At 34.8% G+C, this 18,231-nt stretch overlaps 1 protein-coding gene across 9 annotated transcripts in view; it reads left to right on the forward strand.

Annotated features, from left to right (window-relative positions):
• The window catches only part of BMPR1B (bone morphogenetic protein receptor type 1B), a 395,286-nt gene that overhangs the window by 123,226 nt on the left and 253,829 nt on the right, over window positions 1–18,231 (forward strand). For 3 of the 9 annotated variants that reach the window (XM_078001801.1, XM_078001795.1, XM_078001802.1), the window contains exon 3: window positions 16,223–16,285. The gene's annotated coding sequence lies outside the window, so the exon portion shown is untranslated. 9 annotated transcript variants of the gene reach the window in all.

Below are 18,231 nucleotides of genomic sequence, written 5' to 3' on the forward strand. Positions count from 1 at the left end.
CCTTCTCCCCGTCTACTAAAACAAATACACGTATAAAAGAAATAGTCTTGCTGACACCTGGAATTTGCCAGATTGACAAAAAAAGGTGCCTTTAAACTAGGAATTTTGTAAAATATCCTTACATCACAAAACAAACAAAAGGAAAATGACAATTCATACGAATCTATTGAAAAAGATCAGATAGTGAATTTTCATACAAATCAACGGAGGGAAATACCACTTTCATCACCCCCCCCAAAAAAAAAAGAAAAAAAAGAAAAAACAAGCAGAAAGCAGAGGAAAACTATGTCTACATTCTAAACAATTACTATATACTCAAACATTTAGGTATAAGAAAAATACCTTTACTCAGAAATTTAAGAATTAAAAACAAATAGAAAAGATGGAGAGATGAAAAAATAGTGTATTGAACTTGGTAAATAAATACAAGAAAATGACAAAATTATCTCACAAGTGAAGATAAATTACAGATCTCCCAGGAGAGAATAGATTCAAATGAAAATTAATAAGAGGCATCAAAGAAAAACAGGAAAAAGACCAAGAGGATACAAATGACACAAAGAAGCTAAATGGGTCATGAGAAAGTGGTGGAAATGGAAGGCAGGCAATTAGTATTGTATTACTTGACTCTCTGAAGAAGAAAACAATAATTCGCAAAACCGATACTTAAAACTATAATCCAAGACAATTTTTCAGAAATAGAAAAAAATCGGGATCCCTGTACATTGAAAGAGCTTACATGGGCAAATTAACCCCAAACAGTAAACTTGGAGATTTAGCCTGTTTCAACAATGATCATAAAATTCTAAAGGCTAACAGGCAAAAAGAGTGTGTCATCTACCAAAGGAAAATAATTAGACTAGCATTAGATATTCAAAACCAATATTCAATGCAAGGAAACAATGGAACAGTTTTGTTATTGGTATTATTTTTTATTTTACTCAGTGAAAGAGTCAATCAAGAATATTATATTCAAACTATTTTTCAATTTTCAAGGCTTTAGAAAAGTAGTTTTCAACATGTAAAAGTTTATGTAATTTTCTATCAGTTCTTCCTGAGGAATCTATTAGAGCATGAGCTGTATCCATCCAAATCGTGACTAGGAAAACATCAGTAAAAGGACTGATGGTGAGTATTTAAAAATAAATAAATATGCGTATAAGACTAAAACAAAAGTAGAGATGAGATATGCCAATTAGAAAATCAGAGAAGAGGGGAGAAGAAATGAAAATAGAAAAAGATCTTTGTTGTGTAGGCAATATTCTACTGTAGGCAGATGTTAAAGGACCATATGATTTTTCATAATAGCATGAATAATAACAATGATAATGATACAGAGCACTTACTATGCACCAGGCACTGTTCTAAACACCTTTTAAACAATATTTAATTTTTTCACAATTATAAGAGGTGGGTGCTAATATTGATCATTTTACAGATAAGGAAACTAAAGCAGAGAGAGATTAAATAGTACCTTGGTCCAAAGCTGGTAAGTGATGAAGCTGGGATTGAGGCAGAGGAAGGTCGACTGTAAATTTTTGCTTGCACCCATAAACTAAGTGACCCAGTAACCTGACTTTTCTAGGCTAGTCCCAATTTCAGATATTTTGTTGTATGATTATTTACATGGTAGGAAATTACTTTATCTTATTTTATTGTTAGAAATGCTATTAATGATATATTTCTAATATATCATGATATATCATATGATATATCTCCAAGGAAATCATATCTCTAAGGCAACCATTGTTTCTTACACTGGAAAAGCAAGGCACCATAAAACATTCTAAAATTTGTAGTACATAATATAAAATTTCAATAGTTTTCATAAATGAAATATAGGTTTTAAGAGTCTTATTTTTTCTTATTTTAAATATATATTGGAGCCTCAGAGAATCAGAGAGAAATTTGTAATAAAGAGGACTAGGATATCAGTACCAGGAGCCTCTTGTGGGGGATCCAAGAGAGGCCTCCTAATTACTTTTTATTTTAAGTTTTTCAATGGTGATGTTTCAAATGTGTTATCCAAAAGGGAACTTAATGGAGTTTTAATAGTGATATTTTATTTTTGGTTTTCCTATATTTTTATTGTAATTTACCTGTGATTAACATTTTTCTAGTAATAATACTGTAATATAAAATATTTAGAATTAATCTTATATGATAGGCATTTTCTGAGGCAAACATTTCTAGGCCCTGCGTCAATTCTGTAGTATCTCTATTTTTCAGATAAAGAAATGGATGCTCTAATTGGCAAAGTGAAAACAAATTAAGATTGAAATTGAGGTTTGTACAACTCCAGAGCTCATGCATATTCCATGTGTACAGATGTAGTTTTAATTCTTTCACAAAAGGTGTTTATCAAAAACAAATAAAAAGTGTTGTGCTTTGTTTTGATATGAGCGGAAGGGCTCATTAGTTCTGTGCCTCCTTCCTTTTTTCATTGCTCCTGGTGTCCTGCAGAGAACTTTCCCATGCAGAATAGCCATAATGTACCACAGCCTTCATGTTCCAAAAAGGGAAACCTGAGAAGGAGCCACAGTCTTCCTGCAGGCAACAGATGGTTACTGTTTAAATGAGGGTAAACTCTGGATCTCATCTGTGAAGTGACTCTAGGTTTTTGGGTGGGTGGTTTGGGGAGTTAGGTCAAAGGAACAAGCTAGTAACAAGATTTAGGGGGAGGAGGAAGAAGAAGTAAACAAACCAAATTTGTCTGTAGCTTTTTTTGCCCTTATATACTCTTTAATCATAGTCACATGGCAGGTTGTATTTTTCTGACCCCTCCTCTACCCCAAATAGAGGGAGAGGAATGAAGGGAGGGCATGGCAGGCTGTTTAAATTTGTAGTGTGTTGGCATCTAGCAAGTGCGTTTTGCTGTGGGGTAAGTCCTGTGGCTTGTTTTCTGTCTTCGTGAATAGAGCCTTTCCAACTTTGCCAAGCCTACAGTTAATGTGGTCAAGGGATTTATTATGAAATGTACTAAATCTTGGCATGGAGCTAATTGCATATAACAAGAAGCCTGCTAGAGGCTTGGACCTGAGAAGTGACACATGCAAAAAGCATTCTCTTTCTGATGCTGCTGAAAGAGGTTTTGTGTAGGGGAATGTCTGCATGTCTGCACTTATTGCTAATGAGGTAACCCCCTCTCCCCTAAAGCTTATTTCTGACTTACTTGTTAAATAAATGTAAAATTCTCTCTGTCTTTCCTTCTTCCCACTTTTATGAACAATTGGCAATTGAAGAATTGATATTTATTTACTAACTCCACTTGTAAACCTCTTACTATATTATAAAAATACATTTGTGGCGGTAAATTACATGAGTGTAATTGTGATCTAGAATAATTCTAATGTAAAAGTATGAAAGTCAATCAGAGAAATTGTATTAGTCATCTTGCGCTGCCGTAACAAAATACTTTAGAGTGGATGGCTTAAACAACAGAAGTTTATTTTTTCACAGTTCTAGAAGCTGAACGTTTAAAATCAGGATGCCAACATGGTTGGATTCGGGTGAGGGCTCTCATTTCTAGCTTGCAGACTGCCACCCTCTTGCAGCGTCCTTACATGGTAAAGAGAGACAGTGCATGCTGTCTGGTGTCTCTTCTTATAAAGGCACTAATCCCATCATGAGGGCCCCATCCTCATGATCTCATGTAAACCTAGTTACCTCCCAAAGGCTCCATTTCCGAGTACCATCACATTGGGGGCTAGGGCTTTGGAATATGAATTGGGGATGATACAATTCAGTCCATAGCAGAAGTGATTAAAGGAAAAGACCAACATTGCATTTTTTTTTTTTTAGTTAGTATGTGCCGCTAAAACTTAATTTAAAATTGAGTTTAAAAGTAATAATCGAAAAAGTTTTTTAACCTTTTCTATTGTTTTGTTGCAATTTTGTTGTCTGTATCTTCTCATAACTTTATTGAGATATTATCTTTATATTTCTCACAATATCCTAATATGTGCACTCTACATAGTAAGTGGTTAATATTTGTGTGGTACATTAAACACTTAATAACTTGTTTGGTAACTTAAACACTGTACATTCAACTTACATCTTATTACTGAGATGTACAGAGATAAAGCAATAAAACTTGGTTCTATAAAACAATGACATCCTCTTTTGAATATTATGAGAAGTAATTTTCTGCAGATAAATACTCTTGGATTCTGATAACAAATGTCTATTAAGAGGTACATACATGAAAAATAAAAGTAAAGTTTTATTCATATCATCCAGTAATTTTTGTACATGTAAAGCTAAGACTTTGATACTTAAAAGGTAAATGATACTTAAAAGTAAAAACTTAAGAAGTATTATAGTGGCTTTCATCATATGGTTAACAGTGATCTTTTTGGTACTAGTGGTTTTAGAAGTGACAGTAATCCTGAGCTGAAAACAGTAGTGGCCACACATTTTAATCCTGGCACAGCAGAAAGGAAATGTTGGAATGACAGCGTATGTAGAATTAGGAAAAACAAAACAAAAGGTAACATTCAAAAATGGAATAGCATAGGGATTGTATGACGCCTAAAACATTGCAGATTTATTAATATCTAGGGCTTACCAGATCAGTTGCAATTTTGATCAAGTGTCTCAAATTGGCATTCATGAGGATGGTAAAAACTTGATGATTTACAAAGAAAGGTTTGCCTGTTTTGTTTATTCATTCATTCAGCATTTATATATTGAGTCTCTCTTGTGTTTGAGGCACCATGCCAAGCCCTGTGCCAAAGAGACAAATCAGTGATAGCTTTTACCCTCAAGTACTTAATTTTTTAATCTACTTTAATATTAAATTGAGTCCCTCTGACATATAAAGCACTGTCCTGTGTCTTGGGGCTGTACTTACAAACTTCATCAAGAGTGGTCCTTTTCAAAAAAACTTATGTCTCATTTAGGGAAATTCATATAAACTCATAATTGCTCATAGTTTTTAAGTTTAATAAGTTGAGGTTTGGTGCCAAGTCTAAGTGGAGGTTAACATCCCAGAGGAACATACGGTTTTCTAAACAGTTCACCAAGTCTGGTATGTGTTGTCCCAGTGGATTACGTTCTTGCTACCCACAGGGTGGTTGGTCTGGGAACCAACAGCAGTGCCACCAGCTGCGAGCTTACTGGAAATGCACGTTTCACCCCAGACCCACTGAATCTGAATCTACCTTTTAATAAGATCTCCATGTGATTCATATACATGTTAAAGTTAGAGGAGCTTTAATACAAGATTTAACCTGTAGTTATAATTATATGAGATGAGATTGTATCTGATCTCAGAGTTGAGCTGTTATTTGTTCATGTATACTTTTACCAAGCATTTATTAAACACAAGGATTTATTGAACAAGTATGACATGCTGTACTGGGAGCTGAAGACCAAAAAGAAAGGGTAATCTTTAGTCATGTTTAATCGTTAAATAAATTCTATAACCCAGGAAAGAAGTAATTCTATTGGTATGGAGAGTAAGGAGACTTTACAGAAGATGTGATACTTGAATTGGACCTTTAAAGACCCACAAGCATTTGGTAAGTGAGAGGGGGAGAAATATCCCAGATCATTTTCTCAGGTTTCATTTAACTATCAGCTTTTGAATAGGTGAATTACTAGCGGTAGTTTGTTGAAAATCTTTTACAACTTACTAGGTAAGCTCCCAACTCAAGTTTTGTATATCTTAATGCATTTTGTCAACGGTATATGAATGTACTATTTCCTGAGGAAATGTGGGATAATGAACTTTGGAGTTCAGTTTGAGTAATTTTACATTCTGAGCTTCAGTTTGTTCATCTGTAGAATGGGATATCAGTCTTGTAGGGTTTTCGTGAAGATTACAGGAGCAGAAAATCTAGCATTATGGAGTCCAGTACATTTAAATTGTTATTAATGATTATGAGAACAATTTTAGTTTTTTTTGGTATTCACTAATTTGTATTAGCAAAAGGAAAATATAATGTGACGTGCTTAAAATAAAAATCTACTTTTATAATATAAATGAATATAAAACATGAAAAGATTAAAAAATGAAAAATAATGAGTCATAACATCTGAAATAACATTTTCTCCTTCTGGAAGAGGAAAGCTTGCAAACTTAACGTTCTCCTTTGGCTCTAGACTTTGCACTTAGTGTTCAGAGTCCATCCCAGGAAAGGCCTTCTCTGTCTATAGTAATGGCCCATTTCCGTCTTTCTTAATGAGGCTTCACCTCAATGCCTTTTAAATATTAGAAAAGCAAATTTGTGTGAAGTGGACTCTTCACCGTGTTGTGTGTGGGCTTCCTAAGAAGAAATACATGCATATGTTCTTAGAGAAGATACAACTTCTCTTGTTGTTGTTGTTCTTTTTTAAATTTCACAAATTTGGGACACACATTTCAGTACCATGCTAATGAAGACCAGCTGAGTCTTTCTCAAATGAAGAGAAATTGAAATTGGCTTTCTCTAATCAGTGAATTAGAGATTCACTGATTCCTTATTTAACACTCAGGAACTGGGTTTGTGCGTTCTATAGCTGCAGTCTCACATGACTTGAGGCGAAGTTTCTTGGTGCCTTTCCATTCCTATAAAATGGTGTTCTAAGAACTACCAGTAGAAGGCAAAATGTAAATAGATGGTATTATACCAAAAAAAAAAAAAAAAAAAAAAAAGGTGGAAATGGTGGAGAGAACCCACTGCTGTGTGGCAGTGTTTGAAATGGATAACAACATAAAGTGGGCTGTGGTAGAAAATTTGAGTCCCACAGTGAAATGTGCTACTCAAGGTAAACAGTTCAGTTTTGTTGTCCTTGGCAGTTCTTGAGAACCTTGTCATGTTAATGTAATTATTGAAATTGAATTTGGAAATTGTAATGTTGCTCTCATATTTCACTTAAAAACACTGCTGCTAACACCCACCTTGAAAGGGATCACATATATCTCATAAGCAGGGCACTGCTAATATTTTAGTTACCCCATAAGAAGGATAGTGAAATGAAATACTGTAAAAGCACAACCAGTCTGCATTTTCTTTTCCCTGCTTTTTTCCAACGAGATGCATAATGCAAAAATAACCCACTACCCGAGTGCTCTTTACAAATACACAAACGGTGCTTATTGTGGTTGGAGATCACCCTAGGTCTCTGTGACCTTGGCAACATTTCAGGGGTTACATTTTCACATAGATCCACTGTTCTTGAATAGTTTCTCCAATATATTGGCATAGACCAGCTTTTTTTAAACAGTAAGCATTTATACCTTCTTTCCCCACCTTTTTTTCCCTCAACAAACACAGCCATTATGGCCTTTAAAAGAGAGAGAAAGTGGGAGAGAGAGAGAAAGCGAGAAATCCCTAATTACCATTTACATAGGAGTTTCCATATAGTCTCAGGGCAATGTTGTGATACTTGATCTCGGTCCACATTTTTTCCTTATTTTATTTTAAAGGATTGACTTTTTAAGGATTTCCTTTTGAGAATACTCTATTTTGCATATTGCTCCCCGTAGAACAGTTTAAAAGATATTTGTAAAACTAGGCATTTATTTTCCCTGATACATCTTTTGATCATTTTTCTAAAAGGGAATTATTGATTTGATCTTTTGTTAGTTTGGAATTCTTTGAGAAAAGTAAACTTGTTATATTTCTTCAGACTTGGTTATCTTGGGCACTGAATACTGAGAGAAGCAGCTCTGTATGCTAGTTTTTTTTTTTTTTTTTCTATCACATCTTAACATACTTCTTTAAATGGCTGTATAAATAAGTTCCTTTGATCACTATTTGATTTTTAAAGTTGTTTTAAATTCACGATGAAACTAATTTCCACCTTTAGGTTCTCTGCCTATTAGGCAGAAAAGTTATTCTGCAAGTACCATGATACAGAAGAATAACAGTAGAGAAGAAAATAGTTAATATTAATGTCTTTTAAGTTATTTAATGCATCTTCATGTTGGAGAGACTTGATAGTACTATGTTCAACTTTTAATGTAAATAAGTATCACAAAATTCTTTTTTCTGCTTGATTTTACAGTTGTATGGCTAGTCCAAAGTTGAAAATGTGTTTGTTCTTGAAAGAAAAATGTCCCTCATTGCTTGGATTAATGGTGCTTTAAGACGTGTTTATTCAAAGATGGCAGCACAGAGGTGAATAGGCTAAATGCTCTACATTAGACATCATTGTGTCTTTCACAACAGATGCAGTCAGTGAACTGTTTATATAGCTGCCTTAAATTTTTCTTTGATTTATAATCTATGAGAAAATGGAAATGTTTGTCTTTTTTTGACGAAACTGTAGAGATTCTAGACAAACGTATCTAGTATTCTAAAAACCAATTCATGAAGAAGTCTCAACCTGCTGCACTTCAGCTCTGTTGTTAAATTACGTATTCAGGTTCTTTTAAGAATTGTTAGGCAGTTGAATGAAGAAAATTTATTTTGATTTTGGTATGTTAGAGGCAATTCATTTGTTAAATTGAACTTATGGCACTTCAAAATAATTATTAAGAAATAGCTTGGTGTTCATGAGGTGTGTGACTTTTTTTTTTAATAGGCTCTATATAGCATATCATTATTAAATAAAACAATTAGAATTTTTTTCTAAACTCATGTTTCTTTTTGTTTGGTTATTAGAATCATCTTGTTAGTATTCTAAAATAGATGGAAGTGATCAGACTAGATGCTTTAGTTAATGCTAAAACTGTGCTGTAAACACACAAGTGATGAAAGGAAACTAACCAATGTGTGGCTATCTTTAGGATGTCTTGAGAGGGCTTCTGTTAGCATTTGAGTTAAATTCTTCTGGCGACACAAATATACATATATATTTAATATGCTTTTTGTGACCTTTCTCACCAGTTTGACTTTTTCGGTGTAACTAGCAATCTTTTAGCAAGGATAGCAGTAAAACTTTCTACTTCTAGAGATTTATTTTTCATTCAATGACGTACTCCTAGTTAAAAGCTCTTTGGGGATTTGTAAAAAACATATCTTTGCTAATACTAACTCAAAGGGTAAAAATGAATAATATCTTTCTTTAGGAGTTTGAAAAAATGTTTATCCTCTTGTTGCTTTGTTGAAGTTGATGTAACTTCTCAAATTAGTGATATATATGTCTGTGCATATATACATAGCCCATGAATACACTATTTTTTACAGTTAAATCTAGGCTTGATGATCAAAGTATCTGTTTCAGTACAGAAAAAGAAAAATTTGAGAATGAAGATTTTTGTTAACATTTGAGAGTTGACTTTATGTGATTAATGTTTTAATACCCTGAGTTTACTGAATTAAATCTGAAAGTTGAAAATTAGCTTGAATTTGACTATGATCCTTTTTTTCACCAGCTAATAATGTCATTTCTTTGATTATCTGTTAATGCTGGGAACTTCTCAAGCTCAAAATAGTGTAAAAAAATAGACCTCCCTAGAGCATATATGTTAATATAAAATGCCTATGAATTGGTTCTATAATCCTGAATGAAAATGTAAACATTTTGAAAGAAACCCAATTTGTAACTACAACTTTTTTTGCATATTTTTAGGCAGACTTTTGCAGGAGTTATTTCTTCATTTGTTCCTAAAAGTGAAAATACAGGTATAATCAAGTATTTTTAGAAAATTATTGGCTCTTAGAATATGTGATTATTTTAGAAAATGATTAAGTGCCAAAGTAAGACCCTATTGTAAGGAGAGGCTTGGATCAGTAAGTTAATATAAACTATATCCTGAATCAAAAATAAGTGAAATGAATAGAGGGTACTGCTTTGAAAGATTTAGTCTCTCTAGAGTGTTTATGACTACTGTATGTTTAGTAGGCAACATTTATGAAAGTATTATTTGCTTATACTTTGGCTTGTTCATGAATCTGAAAGGATCCTAGGGAAGCCTGAGATATTTTTCCTCACAGACTTTGCATACGTAAATATCCGCCAGTCAGAGTGGGTTTGAGGCCTTGACCTTGTTTTTCTGAAGCTCTCTGATAAGAAGAGCTGCCTACTCTCCATGACAAGGTCTGGTCCTGCTGCGGCACCATCACCTTGGAAAGGAGGATTAAAGCCCCAGTCTGGAATGACATGACTTGGCTTCTGTCCCAGGTCTTCTTGCTTATATAGGATGACCCTGCGTGGACTCCAAAACCTTTTGTGCCTTGGGTGCTCCCAATGTAAATAAGCGATAGTGTTATCTATTCCTGCGTGACTCATGGATATTCAAAATCATTATTGATAATGCGATGCATTGGAAGGCATTTGGGAATGTTGGCTGTTAAGGTACTATTCTTCTGTCTTTCATTCACCCAGAAAATTGGAGCATTTGTATCTATCAGTTAGCCCTTTTGTGGTCCTCGCTTACCACTGAGTGTCTGGTGTAATTTAGTAAACTGTTAACAGAATTGAAAGAAAGAAAAAGTTAGCTATAATCTTACATATTTCTTTTTTTCTATGAATTTTAAATGAGAATTAAAGGCAATAATGTCCGTGTTCTTTTGTGTGTTGCTTTGTATATGTAATAGTATAACATAAGGGTTTTTTTGTTTTGGTCCAGATTTTTTTGTAAACATTATTTTTGACGAATTTATAAGATGTTCAGCCAAGAAGACATACTGTGGCTTACTTAGCTCTTCTATACTTGGATGTTTAGATTGTTTCTAGTTTTTGATATTATGAGATGTGTGTTACGAGAGGAACATCTTAATTTATAAAATTTGATCTGATTTGGGTATATTGATTCTTAGCAGCAGAATTACTGAGTCCAAGGGTAGGAGTCCTTTAATGCTCTTGATAATTACTGACAAATTCTTTTTCTTTTTTCATTTTTCATTTTTTTTTTTTTTTTGAGACTGGGTCTTTCTCTGTTACCCAGGCTGAGTGCAGTGGCACAATCATGGCTCACTGCAACCTCAAACTCCTGGGCTCAAGCGACCATCCTACCTCAGCCTCCCGAATAGCTGGGCCTACATATGCATGCTATCACACTTGGATTATTTTTTTTTTTTTTTAATTTTTTTCTAGAGATGAGAATCTCACTATGTTACCCAGGCTGGTCTTTAACTCCTGGCCTCAAGCTGTCCTCCTGCCTCAGCCTCCCAAAGGGCTGAGGTTGCAGGCATGAGCTTCCATGTGCAGCCCTGACACGTTATTTTCTGAAAGGTTTTAAGTGTAGTTTAAATTTGCTCCTTAGACTAGATATTCTCTTCTTGGCTCTGACACTTTGATATGGTTTGGCTGTGCCCTCATTCAAATCTCATCTTGAATTGTAGTTCCCATAACCTCACTTGTCATGGGAGGCACCTCATGGGTGGTGATTAGATTATGGGGGGGTTCCCCCGTGCTATTCTTGTGATAGCAAGAGACTTCTCATGAGATCTGATGGTTTTACAAGGGGCTTTCCTCTCCTTTGCTCAGCACTTCTTTTTCATGCCACCACGTGAAGAAGAACGTGTTTGCTTCCCCTTCCACCATGGTTGTTAGCTTTCTGAGGCCTCCCCAGCAATGTGGAACTGTGAGTCAATTAAACTCTTTCCTTCTTAAATTACCTAGTCTCAGATATTTCTTCATAGCAGCATGAGAACAGACTAATACACACTTTAAACTCTCTTCATTTTTCTAGGCCTGGTTGTTTCAAAAATACTTCTCAGACTCTCCAGCACACTAAAATAGGATCATTCATTTCTCGCAAGTGGTTGTGGATCCCTCTCGCTCAAATTTATTAATGTAATCAGAAAATTCAATACATTATCCTGGGATAATAGCAAGTATAGTTGTATTAATTTCTTGAAGCTGCTGTAACAATTTACACAAATTTAGTGGATTAAAACAACTGAAATTTATTCTCTCATAGTTCTGGAAGACCAAAGTTCAAAATCATTGTCCCTGAGTTGGAATCAAGGTGTCAACAGGGCTGTGCACCCCCTGGATTGTGTAGGAAATAATTCATTCCTTGCCTTATCCAGCCTCTGGTGGCTGCTGGCATTCCTTGGCTTGTGATTTGCATCAGTCTAGTCTCTTCCTCTCTGGTCACATTACCTTCTCTTCTTCTGTGTGTGCAATTTCCCTCAGCCTCTCTCTCATGAGGACATGTGGTGGCCTATGTGGATAATGTGGATAATCCAGGATAGTCTTCCCACCACAAAATCCTTAATCTAATCACATCTCCATAGACTCTTTTTTAAAAATAATGTAACAGTGTAACACTTACAAGTACCAGTGATTAGGACTTGACTTTTCAGGCCACTACAGCTTTTACAAAGATGAGTAAGATAGTTTGACTAATGCTTTGGATTTTCTTTAAATCATATATATATATATAAAAGAGCAAAATAACTGATATTTCTGGGAAATTACATGGTTGAATATGAAGTACAAATATGAATATAAAGATATGAAGACTTCTGGTAGTATTATATGACCTCCTGTTAAATGTGGTATATTTCTGTTTTTTGAGATGCAGCAAAAGAAGCGTTGATATTTTATAACTGGTGTTTAAGAAACTTTTCATTAGAAATGTGAAATTTCCTAATTCAAATTCATGAAAATTTGAGAAAATTTATTATAGCCACTGTCAAAGTTAAGCGGGAAATTGAAACTTTTCCTTTTGAAATGGGAATGTCTGTACTGGAATTAAATTGAGCATGTTTTCTCCCTGTAAATACTCTTGATGTCAACTAAGTTTCCCTGTTCACCTACACATGGTACAATTATAGTTTCAGGTATATATTTCTGACAATCTGTACCAGGCGCAGAGCTTGCTATTCAAATTACCACCATACAGTTCTAGAAAATAGCAGGTTGTCACTTCTAGATTCTCAGCAAGAGAGAGGAACTCAAAGAAGGTGGGAGAAAAGGCAAGGGTTAGAAATAACCTGCCAGTTCAAATCTTCGGAACCTTTGCATAAACAAGATTGGAATGAAAACAGATTTTTTTTTTTTTTTTTAAATTTGGAAACCTGTAACTTATCCAATCATAACATTCCATGCTGAGTGCATGCATGCACATTTTAGAAAGACACCACAGTGTAATGTGCTAGGTCCCTGAATCTGCTTCAGTGCTAGCTTTGTGTATAACTTGAACCTAAGACGTCAATTGGCTGGATGGTGTATTTTTATATAGCATCCGGTAAAATGGAAATAGAGGATAAAATGGCCAGCAAAAAAAAAAAAAAAAAAAAAAAAAGCCTAACAGAAATAAGTTTTAAGAAAATTTTACATGTTAATCAGAATGTTAAGTCTTGTATTTACAAATGCAAACTTGTGAGGGCACAATTTAAGTTTTCATGTGTACATAAAAATATGATGATGACTTCAGAAATTTTCAGTGCCTAGCCTCAGCTAAATACAATGGAAGTGTATTAAAAACAAGGGCAGAGTTTCAGAGTAAGTAAAGTTAACAAATGCAATTTAAAAGAAGGCCTAAACCTGATTACTTTGTTCAAGAGTACAGATATATATGTTATTTGAGGCAGAAGTTGGAACATCAAAGAAGCTGTATTATTTGAATAGTCAGAATATCAAGTAGTAAGCTATTTGATTACTTTTTAGGGGTGTGGAAACAATTTTGTTAATTTTGTTATGGCAAATCTTGGGAACCCAAATAACTTACTAAAAAAGGGTATACTTCTAGATGTTTTCAAAATACATGGTCCTCACCCATATCTCTGGAATCTTTAAGACAGTTTACCAGACAGTAAAGCAAAAACCAACCTAAAAACAAAAAGCACCAAATAAAGTTGCCCAACAAATATACCCCAAGAGCGTCAGACCTCCCACGATTCTAAGCTTTGCACATCCATTTGAAAAGTAGACTAAGGTCTTGTAACACTGATGGTTCCAACCCTAGAACCCCTTGGGCAGAGGGGCCCGTTAGGTGTCCTTTTCTGTTAATACTTTGTGCAGGGTTGGTAGGGGCCCTCAGCTCGTAGGTTGAAACTCAAACAAGTATTCTCTGCTTCCCAGGCGCATTGAGCATTGAAGAGATTTAATGTTTCCAAATTGAGTGTTGTGACTTTTTAATGGGATCATGACATCAATTTAGTGGGTTACTAGCAAATACATAGATTAAAATACAGTAAAATGGAAAATATCAGAATGCCTCACCTGTAACGATAAGCATTGTTTTGTGAAAATTTTGTTTAATTGTTGTGATATGATGTAAAATTTTCTAGTAGGCTATTCTTAGATCTCAGTCAGAATAAGACTCCTTCATTGTGGAGAAGGAGTGCCTAGTACATCATTAGATCTTTGTTTTCAGATCTTGAGAGGGCCCGAGAGACCGGATGGCAGTTTATTACTACTGGCAGTTGAGTGCAGTGAGAGCATATAGAGAATGACCTTGGGCCGGGCGCGGTGGCTCAAGCCTGTAATCCCAGCACTTTGGGAGGCCGAGACGGGCGGATCATGAGGTCAGGAGATCGAGACCATCCTGGCTAACACCGTGAAACCCCGTCTCTACTAAAAATACAAAAAACTAGCCGGGCGAGGTGGCGGGCGCCTGTAGTCCCAGCTACTCCGGAGGCTGAGGCAGGAGAATGGCCTAAACCCGGGAGGCGGAGCTTGCAGTGAGCTGAGATCCGGCCACTGCACTCCAGCCCGGGCTACAGAGCAAGACTCCGTCTCAAAAAAAAAAAAGAATGACCTTGAAGATTTAGACTGTGTTTAACATGACTGAGAGATTGAGAAATTATTCCCTATATTCTTGACCATGTATTCACTTCCCTGAAATTGAAGTTCAAAAGCTTGTTTATAACCTAGGAAATACCAACTAAAACAACAATGAAATATCACTTTAAACCCATCAAATTGGCAAAAAATAGTTGATATCTGATATCTCCAGACTTGGCCTGAATGTGGCCAAAGAGGAATTCTTTTCTTTCTCTTGGGAAAGCAATTCGACAGTTCCCTGTAAAGCAGAAAATGTGTGTACTCTCTGAACCAACACTTCCTTAGCTACGTGTCTGCCCTGGAGAGACTCTTCTCCTGAACATGGGCAAGAACACTTGCACCGGGGTGTTCATTGTACCACTTGTATGTGTGCATGTACAAGATGGATTATAGCAAAGATTAGACACCTAGTCACATAGGTATATATTCATATGAAGATATATCTGATCTCTGCTATCCATACTCTGGTTCATTTCAACAATAGAATGGTTAAGAGGGCTCTGCAGACTGCATGGTGTGTGTGTGTGTGTATGTGTGTGTGTGTGTGTGTGTGTGTGTGTGTGTGTGTGTGGGGTATGTTTAAAGGAAACAACTTGACTATCCCTCTCTTGAGTAATTAATAACACACAGGTTTATTTATGCTGCAAATACAGCAGTTGAAGTGAGTGAATTATATTTCTGCCTGTATCAATGGAAATTCATTACACAGAGAGAGATAGAGAGAGATAGAGAGAGAGAGAGAGAAGATGGGGGAAAAGAAACAAAGTACAAATTATTCATGTAATATAATGCCATTTATGTAAAAGTTTGACCCACAGAACACAGTTGTGTCTATAATGTCTAGGCATTCACATACGTTAAAACAAAAAAACCTGAATGAAATTATATTCTGAAAATTGTTTATCTCTAGAGAGGAAGAGAGTGAAAAGGATGATGGCAGTCCTTAGTGGTAGTGTTACAAAAATAAAGAGTCTGAAACCTAAATAGCAAAATGTTAATATTTAGTAAATATTTCTAAACTTTTGTTTTTTTCTGAAGTATTAAACAGCTTAAGATGTAGTCTATTCTATGCTTTAAAAAGTAGAATCATTTAGTCTTTGAGTTATCACTTAATACATATGTTGGGAATTGCATATCTCTTTGAATATATTAAATTTAAAATTAACTTACTCTTTTGAAGAAAGGACAAACTTTAAACTCTTGCAGTCTCCTTTGCTAAACTCTGCTGTACTCATCTTCACTTTAATGACAGAGTGGTTGAGAGAGTAACCGGAAATGCTTTCTTTGTTTTGCTTATTCTCAATTCAGTCTCTGCAGACTGCTGAATTCAATCTTGATGTTCTCCAAGTATGCTCTGTTCACTAGAACAGAAGCTCTGGTAGGGCTGGGTTTTGATCTCTGCTTCACCAGTGTGTAATGCCTGGCAGATAGTAGGGTGCAGTAATATTTGTTGAATGAAGAAATAAATGGATAAAAAATGAGTGCTTTTTCATAGCCTGTTAGTTTATGCATGTAGCATGGCTAAGTGCGTATTATAGGCAAAATAAAGTTAGGGCATAGAAGTTAATTAGATGCTTCTATATTAATCTGTTCCTTACTTGCCTTCTAGAGCTTGGTATTGGGGCAAAGTGTATTTTTCTGAACAAATTTCTCAGCTACCTTTGTTTGAAAGGTAAGAAGTCAATTTAACCCCTTACCCCCTTTTTTATCCCCAAGTCCCAGTTAATGTAGTTAAGTTTAGTACTCAATCAGACAGAAAAGAATGAACTTATGTGTAGCCCTATCTCTATAGTGTCTGTAGTTTCTGATTTCTGTGTTTGCTTTTGTTCTTGTTGCTGCTCTATTTAATTAATTCTTAATCATGTAAACTGCCTCAAAAGTATTTTTGAAAAAATAAGGACAAATGACTTCCATAAACATTTATATTCTTGTAAAGTTGTATATTGCTTACTTTTTTTTTTTTAAAGACAATCATTTAAGATGTTTCTGTGGTCCAGTATTTTTAAAAGAATTCAGTTATGAATTTTATACAGCAGATGCTTAGTTAATGTTATGGGCGGAATTACATCCCTCATAATTTATACGTTGAACTTAAAATGTGACTTTATTTGGACATAGGGTCTTTAAGAAGATGATTAGGTTTAGATGAAGTCATTGGAGGTAAGCCTTAATCCAGTATAACTGGTGGTATGACTTATAAGAAGAAGGTATTAGGATAGAGTAGAGAGGAAGGACCAGGTGAAGACACAGAGAAAGGACAGCCATCTGCAACCCAAGGAGGGAGGCCTCAGAAGAAAGCAGCCCTGCAGACACCTTGATTTCAGACTTCCAGCCTCCAGAATAGTGAGAAAATAAATTGCCGTTCTTTAAGCCATCCAATGTGTGGTATTTGTCACAGTAGCCCTAGCAAACTAATGTACTTAGTGAAGTGAATAAAATGTAGATATCCATCTTTTATTTTATCAACCTACATTTTAATAGTATCATCTCCTTTATATCTTATGATGATATGGAATTCTTATTTTCAGGAAGTTAAAAAATTTCAAATGTGTATTCCATAGAATAATACTTTATGTTTATGTCATTCTTTATATTTTAAATAATTGGTACATGCCATCTCATTAGATTAGCAATCTGACGTCAATGATTTGCTGTAGAAATGCATCCCGTTGCATAAGAACATTTCAGTGTCTATGTAGTCATATGACTTACAGATGCTCTGTAATAATAATAATTAATGCCTATAATAGTGACTTTGAAGTACTAATACCATTCAGGTACTTTGCCCTTTCAGCTAGATTTAATATTAGTGTTAGTCTGTTATTCTAAGAAGTGGTAAACAGTATATATTAATGTGATAGCAGATAGGGATTAGAATATTAAATTTGCTGAAATTCTTTATTCTTTACTTAAATTGTTGGTGAATAGTATTAATGGCATTGCTTTTGCAGTAACGAGCTGTGCTAGTTTTAATTCAGCCACGTCAGGTGATTTGTGAATTACCTGTAAGAGAAATCAAAGACTGTAAACCTTTGTTCAGTGTGAAACATTCTTTTGCTTATTCTAAAATGAAAGATGTGCTAATCAATAATGAACAACATAATTTTCTGTGGTAGCAATTGTGGAGGTAAGTTCTCTGAGGTTTTAAAATATATTAAGTTGTAAAAACTTATATATGAAAAAGATTGGTTTTGAACCTACTCAGTTTTTAGCATTGGCTTGCTTTTATTCCACAATATAGTAAATGTCGAGAAAAACGAACTTGGAATATAGCACTCCTATCTTTCGTTTTTCTTCATCATCCCTCAGCATTCTATGTGTATACTTTAAATGCCACAAGAAAATAAAAGCAGTATTTTATGAAATGGTCTGCCCTAAATTTTAAGGACTCTATTTTTAATAACTCCGAGCTTTAAAAGTCTTGGAAGCTTTAAATAATTTCTATTTTTGGCAGACACCATGAGAATTGTTTTGGATAAATTATTTGAAAATAGATGTCTTCATTTAAGTCATATTCTGTTTGTGAATTCCTTTACAGATATTGTCCAAAGATGGGTAAAATTTTCTTTTAGTTTAAGATGATCAAGATGGTTGGAAAGGCATGATGAATTTCTTACC

Source organism: Macaca mulatta, chromosome 5 (genome assembly GCF_049350105.2).
Source record: "Macaca mulatta isolate MMU2019108-1 chromosome 5, T2T-MMU8v2.0, whole genome shotgun sequence".
Lineage (NCBI taxonomy): Eukaryota > Metazoa > Chordata > Mammalia > Primates > Cercopithecidae > Macaca > Macaca mulatta.